Source organism: Heliconius melpomene, chromosome 4 (genome assembly GCF_056956725.1).
Source record: "Heliconius melpomene rosina isolate 202511_hmr_F chromosome 4, ASM5695672v1, whole genome shotgun sequence".
NCBI classification, from domain to species: domain Eukaryota; kingdom Metazoa; phylum Arthropoda; class Insecta; order Lepidoptera; family Nymphalidae; genus Heliconius; species Heliconius melpomene.
Genome location: NC_140392.1, coordinates 632,403 through 642,504, shown reverse-complemented (window position 1 = coordinate 642,504; position 10,102 = coordinate 632,403). Strand labels below are relative to the sequence as shown.

At 34.3% G+C, this 10,102-nt stretch overlaps 1 non-coding gene across 1 annotated transcript; it reads right to left on the bottom strand.

Moving 5' to 3' along the window:
* Window positions 1-9,241: 9,241 nt before the first annotated feature.
* On the bottom strand, window positions 9,242-9,357 carry TRNAL-CAA (transfer RNA leucine (anticodon CAA)). The gene is made up of 2 exons: window positions 9,320-9,357; window positions 9,242-9,286 (listed from the first exon to the last, which is right to left on the bottom strand). It is a non-coding gene; the product is annotated as a tRNA-Leu (tRNA).
* Window positions 9,358-10,102: the final 745 nt, after the last annotated feature.

The window sequence follows — 10,102 nt, the reverse complement described above, 5'->3', positions numbered from 1 at the left end:
CGATTTCCATCAAGTCAATTATTGCTTCACGATTTTACCTTTAAACACCAAATGTCTGAAAAAGATATTTGTTGCTCCCTCCATACCTGATAGCTCCTCTCTCAATTTGTTTATTGTATTTTTCTTTAAAAATTAATTTTAAATGGATTTAATTTTAGATTGACTTTAAGAAAAATGCAATACTATAGAGATGAGACTTATATAAGAGCTTAGATAGCAGTGCCTTGTTAAGGCGCGTTTCACAGGTAAATTCATTTGTATGTAGATCGTGAGTTCCCGGATTCGAATTTCAGAATGGAATAGGCTTATTTACATGTACCTTCTACGTACGAAAATCAAAGCTGCTACTGGGAAATAGTCGATGTCCTAAGGGACATCTACTAATTTGTATTTGTGCTGTGTTTTTGTCATTTTATTTGGAAATAACCTTTACATGTAGCTTTGCATGATTAATTTGATGTAGTATTTATAGCCTATAAAGTAATTAACTTCCTTGTAAAATATATTATGAAATGCAAAAAAAACAATTTTTTTTAGTAGATATCAGTAGTAGTTCTTGAGATAATCATATTTGAGCAAATATATATATTTTGGCCTATGTCCAGCAGTGGACGTTGAAAGGCTGATGAATGGATAGATAGCTATATATTTTATTTTAGGTATATGTAATTTTAATATACGTAGAGGCGAGTCGAGGAGCAGGAGCACAAGCATGCGACTGTAATGTGACAGGACATGGCTTCTATTTCATCTTGAGGATATGAAATATTTAATATTTTAATATTTGCTAACGAGGCAAAGCATGCCGTTGAGTTCCACCACTCAACGCTTATTGCCTCCAGATGTTGGTGGGTACTCAGGAACGGAGTGTCTTAACACGAGATTCACATGTATCTTCTGCCTACCCTCCTATGCGCAGAATACAGAGTAAAACTTAAAGCTAGGTTAGAGAGCACTCAGAGACTTCACCAAGCTCCTACAGGAACGGGAAAAAAAAAGCCGACGACACTTGTTGTTCTATAAAAGCATAACAGCACCAGCTCTTTTAATCTCCATAAGATTTTTTAACCATATACCGTTTCTCACATCTACATTCCAAGGCAAAATCCGATTGTGTATTTGCGTAGGGCTCATAAAAGGCCCGGAAAGTCAGCCCGTTTCAATTCATACACACACAGCACTCGTGTCGTTTTCATGAATAATACACAAAATGCTTGGATGCTGTATTAATGGCGGTACAGGGTTTTTTTTGTTCTGAGGTTTTAATGTCCTTACAAGAGTAGATAGATGGTTAGTCTTTTGGAGGAAAACATTGATTATTTTTCTTAAAAAAAATTCCTACGCATATTGAAGTATATGTTCAAAATGTATATATATATACAAAATAAACATTGATTAGATATATATATATATATATAGGATTATATATATATATATATATTTATTTATTTGAAATCCTAAAATGAAATAAGCTAGATTTTGTAAATTAAATTATGGTTTTCATTATCAAATTAAAAAAAATCAGGTCAACGTGATAATTTTGGTTTCAATTGCTGTACAGGAAAATTAATTATTTGCATTTTCCTGCTTTATGAGAAATTGTGGCATTGAGTTCCTCCACTTATCTTTTCTCCACTCCACTCCACTTTGTTGTCCACAATTGTGGATAAAAGTGTCCACAGTGGACACTCTTACTCTTCTCCCTTGACACTAGGTTCTCTCATAAATAAAAAAAAACCTCATAAATAAAATTAATATTTCCTTATTCGAGTACAGATATTAAAATACTATTAACTGTAACTAGAATCCATTCTACTAAATTAACCCCTTTTGTAACGTGCTAATTAATTATGTTTCATTCAATAAATACATGCACAAAGCGAAATTGTTAGAGTAAATTAATAAATGCTTGGGGCTGTCGAGGTACAAGTCAGCGACTGTAAACGCAACGGTAGTAAGTTCGATTCTTTGTCGGGAGAAAGATATATTTAATATTTTCATTTCTTGGCTCTGGTACCGAGGCATAGCGCATACGAAATAAATAAAGAATTTGACAAAATATGTAGAACAGAAGTGTTAATGAAGAACGGCATGTCTTAATACAAGGCTCCCAAGTTCGTAAAGCTTCGCCCGCATAGCCAAATCGAAATAATTAAAATTTGTGTGTAGACTCTATAGATGGAATAAATGGACTATCTAATATAAAAAGATTTTTGTTAATTTGTAGCAGTAGGTAACTATTATAGGTATAGCTAGCTATATAGCTTTTAAATTGTTTTTTTAGCAATTTAATAAAAAAATGTAGCCAAAATCTAAACATTAAACGCAACACCCTCCCACAATTCACCGTAATCGGTTAAAAATGTAATTTCATAAAACAAGATTAACCACACTCGTTAGGACGGGGCCTAATTCCTTCGAATCATAGCGTTATGTGCTGCATAAAATTCCTTCCATTAAATTTGGCGAACAATAATGCCCTGGGGAAGCCGGCATGAATGGCCGTTGTTATCCCGCCTGACCACCGGACCCTAATCTAGACTGCTCTAACGCAAGGTATAGGAGATACATTTGTATTGAAAAATGTAATATAATTTATTTGAGGCCGTTGCGTCATGGCGCAGTGGCTGTAAACGCTACGGTTTAGGGTTCGATTCATGCTCGGGGGAATGAAATGTTTGATATTTTCATTTCCTCGCTCTCCTAATGAGGCGACGCGCGGCGTTGAGTTCTGCCATTCAACATATAATGTCTCAAATATTGGTTGGGAGGATGGACAACGAAGTGTATTATCACAAGCTATATTATACAGAAAAAAAAAACAATGGCAACCGAAGTAAATAAAAAAATATATGATGAACTGTATTTATATCGTATACTACTATACTTTATTTACTATTGGCATATTATTTACTTAAATATGGAAGTACGAAACATTGCACTACAAGTCAATTAATAATATAAAACCGTTATATAAAAATAAACAAAAATATTTTATTGCAAACATCAAATTCGTTCTGTACATATTTAAAGTGGGCTCTGTAATTGTTTTATGCAATTTTATAACTTTAACATATAAAATGTCATTATAATATATACATGCAAAAGTATCTTTTCAAAACATTATTATTACAATTAAGACTGCATATATTTTTCAGTTTGTAATATTACATAAGAGAATAATCAGAATTTCTCGTTTCTGTTATCAGCTTGTTTGTACTGTTTGCCCTCCCGGGGTTGTCATGCTTTTTGAATGACCTTTCTCCAGTATCAGTTGAGAATTGAGTTCTTAAGAGATCTGAGTTGATCTCTCTCACCAACAACTCAGATCTCTCTCTATATATCGTACCTCTGTTATATAATATCTTTATGAGTGGAAAAAAAGAACGATCCACCAAACACATTATTTTATGCTATACCCTGCACATATAATAAGATGCTCCGTCTCCCATTAATACACTTCTGTTCCCAGTTTCCGCCAGTTTCTTGAGGCATTGCGTGTTAAATGGCGAAACTCAAAGTCGTGCTTTACCTTATTACCAGAGCGAGGATGAAAATATTAAACATTCCTTTCTCCCGAAGGAGAATCGAACCCAAAGCTACTAAAATATATATATGACATTTTTTAAAATAAAAGTGCCAATAGCTTATAATTTAAGCCACATCCTAGTTTCCTGATTAGCATCAAGGCTTTTACTCCGCATTTTGATGGACACACATGTTATAGCAGTATGTTTTGTCTCGTGATTAAGGCGGCGCCACCCTTTTACCCCATATTTGTACAGGATATTGAAACGTTTTAAAAATTCACAACGAAACACGAGCGGTACGTCGACGTTGTTAATTAAAAAATAATAAGATTTTGTTTATATATATTTTTAGGGTGTGTAGGACGATTAATAAATATAGATAGATAAAAAAATTAATAAATGACAGTGTTTTAGTTGAGTATTGTTCATATATATAAAGATCGAAAATCATTTAAACTAAGCTTACTTAATTAGAACACTAATCCCTCTGATTAATCTTAATAAATCAGAGGGAGCCTAGTGTCACGACACTTCGTTCCTATTAAGACTCTGACCATATATTATTCTATGTTTCGTCTGCCAGAGAGAGAATTGGTAAAATTAGTTTAATATAATTACTGCCTCGAGTGGTGATTAATGCCACAACCGTCGCGTTTACAGTCAGCTACTCTCCAAGTCTACCAACATATAATATCTCTTAAATAACAGAAAAATAAAATATATGTTGCCTACTCTTCTCAATATGAGAATAAGTAAATATAAAAAAGTGAACACAATCTGTCATGTCGTCTGTCACTTAGCAAATACTTCAGAGAAGATCTTGGAAAGAAATGAAATTATTTGGACTCATTTTATCCTTTTTACGAAATATAATGACATCGTTCACTTTCTCATTTTAAAAATGCCCGTTAGGTAGTCATAATTAATATAAGTAAATAATGCCATTGTTACAAAGTGGGATAGAGTCTACTAATATACGCGAGGTTGTGTGTTCGATTTCCATTTGAGAGAATGCTTGTGTTATACTGAAATTATTTTCATTTTCCTGAACTGCTAAGCAATAGGCGACTTTGGACTCTAAAATTAACCGGGTGGAAATTTGAAAATAGAGAATCTTCACATTAGGTTTTTAACCTACCTACACTATGCGTATGCGGGAACACGTAAATCTCAAGAACTACTTACTAGTTTTATTTGAAAAAAATATTTTTGAGTTGGTTAGTCCATGTAATAAAATACATAATACATACAGTTAATCTTTCCTATGTAACCAATTGCGCCTGCAGTTACAGTTATTACTTAGAACAGTAGAATGTCGTAAACAACTGTTTAGTTATTACCATTTGATTATAGAAACGACACGCTCGAATAATTGCTGAAGCGGTTGCAGGAGCAATGGGCAGGACGTAGGATAGCGAGGAGACCCGATGGTACTTGATATGGTGCAGTTCTCGAGTGGCGCCCACAAACCGGTCTCCGCTCAGTAGGTAGGCCTCCTATCACAAGCCTGACAATCTAGTCAAGGTCGCCAGAAGCCGTCTTTGGTTTGGGGAGCATCTTTAAGGTATACGTATGGTGATGATGGGAGCGAAGCCACAGGCGAAAGTTAAGTAATTGTATGACAGTGTTATTTAAACATGAACCACAGAGTCATTACGTAGATATTTCGATGTCGATATATACTCAAAAATGTATATTAAATTACCGATTTTCCTCATGGTAAAGGTTAATATCGTCTATACTAGGAACCCATTTATAATTAGCGACCGACCGCTCCGCTGAGGTAACTTAATTATACGATCAGTGGAACTACAGCTGAGCCGGTTTTATGGGACCTCACCTTTGGAGAGAATTTAGAGCTTCTAAATACTTAACTCCACTCTTAAGATTTCCACCGCGAAAGAGAAAAGGGCGGGTAAAGCGGAACGGACTCCTTTTGGACATAGTTTTAGATTTCCACCAACAAAGAGATTTGTATTTTGTAACTACTTCGGCCCGCCCCCTAGCACACAGTGAGTTAATTTCCGGATTTATAGATATTACGCATAGAGTGACAGAACTCAACGTGCATTGTCTTCCAGGACCGGAAATATCAACAAATAATTTTCCCGTGGACGTGTGTATAATCATTGTGTCTATAGTTTAATATCTGTCGTGTTGCCTCAAACGACATACTAATATATAATGCTAAAATGTTTACTTTTCGCCTTGTATTATGTTTACACCTAATTAATATGTATGAAGCTACCCAATTGAAGGTGTTTGACCGAGCGAATTAAGCACCAACACGTCTTGTTGAGTTGCATCTCGATACAAATACTTATAGTATACTAATATCCAGCCACTCAATATGCAATGTCTCAAAAATGTAAGGAAAGCGAGAAGAGGAGAATCACAGCACTATGTCTCCGCTGCCTACTCTGCTGTATGTGGAAAAAAATTGCAAAAGTTCCATAAGCTTTTTTCTGTCTTTTAATAAAAGAGACAATAATTATCTTTTAAAAGAAAGCTTTAAAAAATCTAAAGCGGAAACACTCAGACATTTAAAATTTGCTTTGACAATATTCATAATAAAGATACTCACAATTCATCTAAACGAGCATGAATTTTACATTTTACTCAGTGTCTAGCAGCGATTCCAGGCGCTCCACCACTCGCTGCCATTACCTGTTTTGATATAACGCCAATAAAATGTAGATGTCCCCACTGCTGTAGGTTCACCATGTACTCTTATTTTAACAATATTTAAAAAATCTATTCTTAAAGTATATTATGGAACCAGTTACGCTAGAGATAATAAATAGTTTAAGCAAATTAGGCAGAAGGAACTTAGTGTCAAGACACTTCGTTTCCCATTTTCCGATCAATGCTTTCAAGGCATTGCGTATTGAGTAGCGGAACGCAATGCCGTGCTTTTGCCTTGATGCCGGAGCGAAGAAATAAAAATATTAATAAATAATAATTAATTTACTAATTTATTTATTTATTCTGAGTGGGGATCGAGCCCACAAACAACTCTTAATTGCTTATATTAATATCGACCCACTCTCTGTAGTGAATTCACAGTGAGTATTTAAAGAATATGTGCTCAAATTAAGCATTCACTATTTTCCATTTTATAAAAATTTTAATAAATTGTTGTCTGACTTCCTGCTATATGTAATTTTAGCAAGAAAATAAAATATGAGCAGATATATTAGTTTTCTAAAAAACGTCAACATGGTCACCTCCCCTTCCTACTAAGCTGTTTCATGTCCACAGTAGGCCATTAAACATAGCGCCCAATATTGCTCATAGTTGCCTTTCCCTATAAAATGTTACAGCGTCTTTAAAGAATATAACAATGCTTACAAAAGATTATCTTCGTTCAGAAAAGGAAATATAAATAATTAATTAAGTACTTTGTAGGTTTAGTCGTTGGAGTAAAAAAACGCTACGGTTTTAATCGTGGATTCGATTCCTTCAATATAGAAAGCCAGGCAGAAGAATCTAGTGTTAAGGCACTCTGGGATACTGTATACTCCTTTACAGCCAGAGTTTGAGACACTCCACACCGCACTTTATCTTGAATATGGATCGAACCCACAACTATAACCTTTGCACTTGGACTGCCACTGTGCAGCTTATTTTGATCTAAATGATCAAAATAAGCTTATATTTCCTTACTAATCCTAACGAAAACTGAAAATAATTTCATTTTCAAAGTTCGAGCGGGCGAAGCCGCACGGGCTCTGCTAGTGTTAAATACAATTGAAAAAAATAATATTATCACAATAAATTTATATAAGCTTTTGTCAAATTCAATATAAGCCGCCCACATAACCTGTAATAAAATTTAGTATCTCCAAACCTAAGTGAAAAGATTTTCTTAAGGAGAATAAGCCAAGAACTGAATTTAATGTTTAATATACTTACAAAATTACAAACTGAGGCAGGAGTAAGGAACCCCCGTGTCACTTTAACCAATTTCTTGACAATAAACGAGATGACTCTAAGATATGTTATATCGTCAGAATCCTACTTTTCATATGTTTCAGTACTGACATCCTTGATACACTGAAAAATCAACTGAAAATCTACAAAATAAGGTACATTTCCCTTGAAAGCTCCTTATATTGTATTTTAATTAATATCGAGCTATATTCCAAAGAACAAAAGATCTAGAATCAAATGTGTTTACAAATCTCAAAGGAAAGCTGACATGTCCTGAAATGCTTACGGTGAAAGGTTTCTTGGCAAAGTTCACTGTTTTATTTTTAAATTGCGATTTATTCCAGAATGTTAAGAAGCACTCCCATATTGTCTTTTGTCTGTTTGTCTTGTCTGTCTGCATGTCGTGGATGACTCTTTGAGTGCAGCGTCTGTTAGGAACGTAATGTGCTGAAAGGAAGTGGTTACAGTAGCATAAGATTTTTAAGCTGAAATCATTGTTTAGAAAACGTTTACAAATTTCAACTTAGCGGGATTTGAACCTGCGCCTTTTAAGAAACCGGCTTTGGCCACTAAAAGCCTACGTTCTTTTAAAGCTGCTTGGAAATTATTATAGACTCGATTCAACTTGTTTATGTTGTTATACCTAATATCTGTAGGGAGTTTTTTAAAATTTTCTAACATAATTAGAATAGATTATTTTCTACTGTTAATGTTTCCAGTAATTTTGATTTGTTCTGGATGTTGTATATGGATGTAGATATGACGGGCTCAAATATATTTGAATGACTATTTTAACTAAATATTTTTATTACGCTCCTCCGACGAGGACGTCGCGCACGATCACAACCCTATGAAAATGAACCCGCAACATGGCGAAAATTTGTCAGGAAGTGGGACATTGAATGCCTTAATACTACATTTCCTCTGCCCATCTTACGAGTACCAAATCAATTCAAGTACCGTGTATCAAGTGACAGAGCTCTACGCCGCGACTTGGCGTCTTCGTCACTCACGTGCATTGTGTCCAGAATTCGGCGGAAACTTGGAACTGGAGTGTATCAACACTAAACTCCCTCGGCCAACCCTGCTACATGCGGGTTACAGTATAATTTAGAATTATTTCTCATATTGCATTTAAAGGAAAATAAAAATACATACATTTGTTATATATAAAAGTTTCATACAACCTAAAACCTTTTTTCATAACAAAAATGAAAGTGATGAATGTACGGTGTACCCGAATGTCATCTGTTTAACTCCAATTCCTTCACGACTCGTCCCTTCACATTATTTTGATATGAAGAACAATGTTATTATAACATTATTGTTTTTTTATATTAACAAATTGATTTTAGGTAGGTTTGTAATATGAAATGGAAAGAAGCTATATCTAAATTTAATATATTTTTAGAAAACATATAAATAAATCATTGGTCGGTTTTGAGTTCGCCACTCAATACGCAGCAAGAATTCGGGGAAAAGCGGAGAACGGAAGTTTGTTAAGGTTGAAGTATCTTTTAACACAAGGTTCCCCTGCCTTCCCTACTATACAATGTGAAGCTAAAAGTGTAAAAAAATGTACACAGCGGGACTTCTAAAAATAGTTTTCTTTCCTAAATTATACCACAGCACAGCACACCTTAAAAGTGATAAAATTATAAATAACTTTTTTTTTTGATAATACAAAAAACATATTATTTTACTATTAAAATCATGCATATTCTATAAAATAAACTTAATAAAAACAAAACAAATATAATAATCACAATAAAAAGTGATATCAGAAGTGGGATTCGAACCCACGCCCACAGAGAGGACCAGAACAGCTCGACCTACTGTACTGTAGGCAAGGTTACCTTGAGCCTGACGCCTTAGACCGCTCGGCCATCCTGACTGACTTGGCACGTCTTATACAGGAAGCTGTTATAAATTTTAATAGAACTTTGTACTAGTTTAAAAGCTATTCTTATAATTATACTAGCGGACGCGCGCAGCTTTGCTTGCGCAATTAGGGGTGAATTCTAATAAACCACGAAACATGTGTTCAATGAAATATTTTTAAGTCTAAATTTCAAATTTTATAAAAATCGATTTCAGATTTTTCCATACAAACTTTTAACCCCTTATTTGCACCCTTAGGGGGTGAATTCTAGAAAATCATGAAACATGTGTTCAATTAAATACTTTTAAGAGTCTAAATTTCAATTTTTACAAAAATTGGTGTCGATTTAAAAAAATATATATACAAACTTTCAACCCCTTATTTGCACCCTTGGGGGGAGAATGCTAGAAAACGACGAAACACGTGTTCAATTAAATACTTTTAAAAATCTAAATTTCAAATTTTATAAAAATCGGTGCTGATTTAAATTTTTTTCCATACAAACTTTCAACCCCTATCTCACTCCTTTAGGGTTAAAATTTTTCAAAATCCCTTCTTAGTGGATGTCCAGATTACAAAAGTAAACATCTGTCCAAATTTCACGTTTCTACGCACAGCGGTTACGGCTGTGCGTGCGTCTTACCTCAGTCAGTGAGGACAAGTCCTTTTATATATATAGATAAAGCTTAGGAGTGAATCTTGTTTGGTTGAACACTCTAATCTCATGGTGCCTACATCTTTTCTTTCTTTCAGCTTC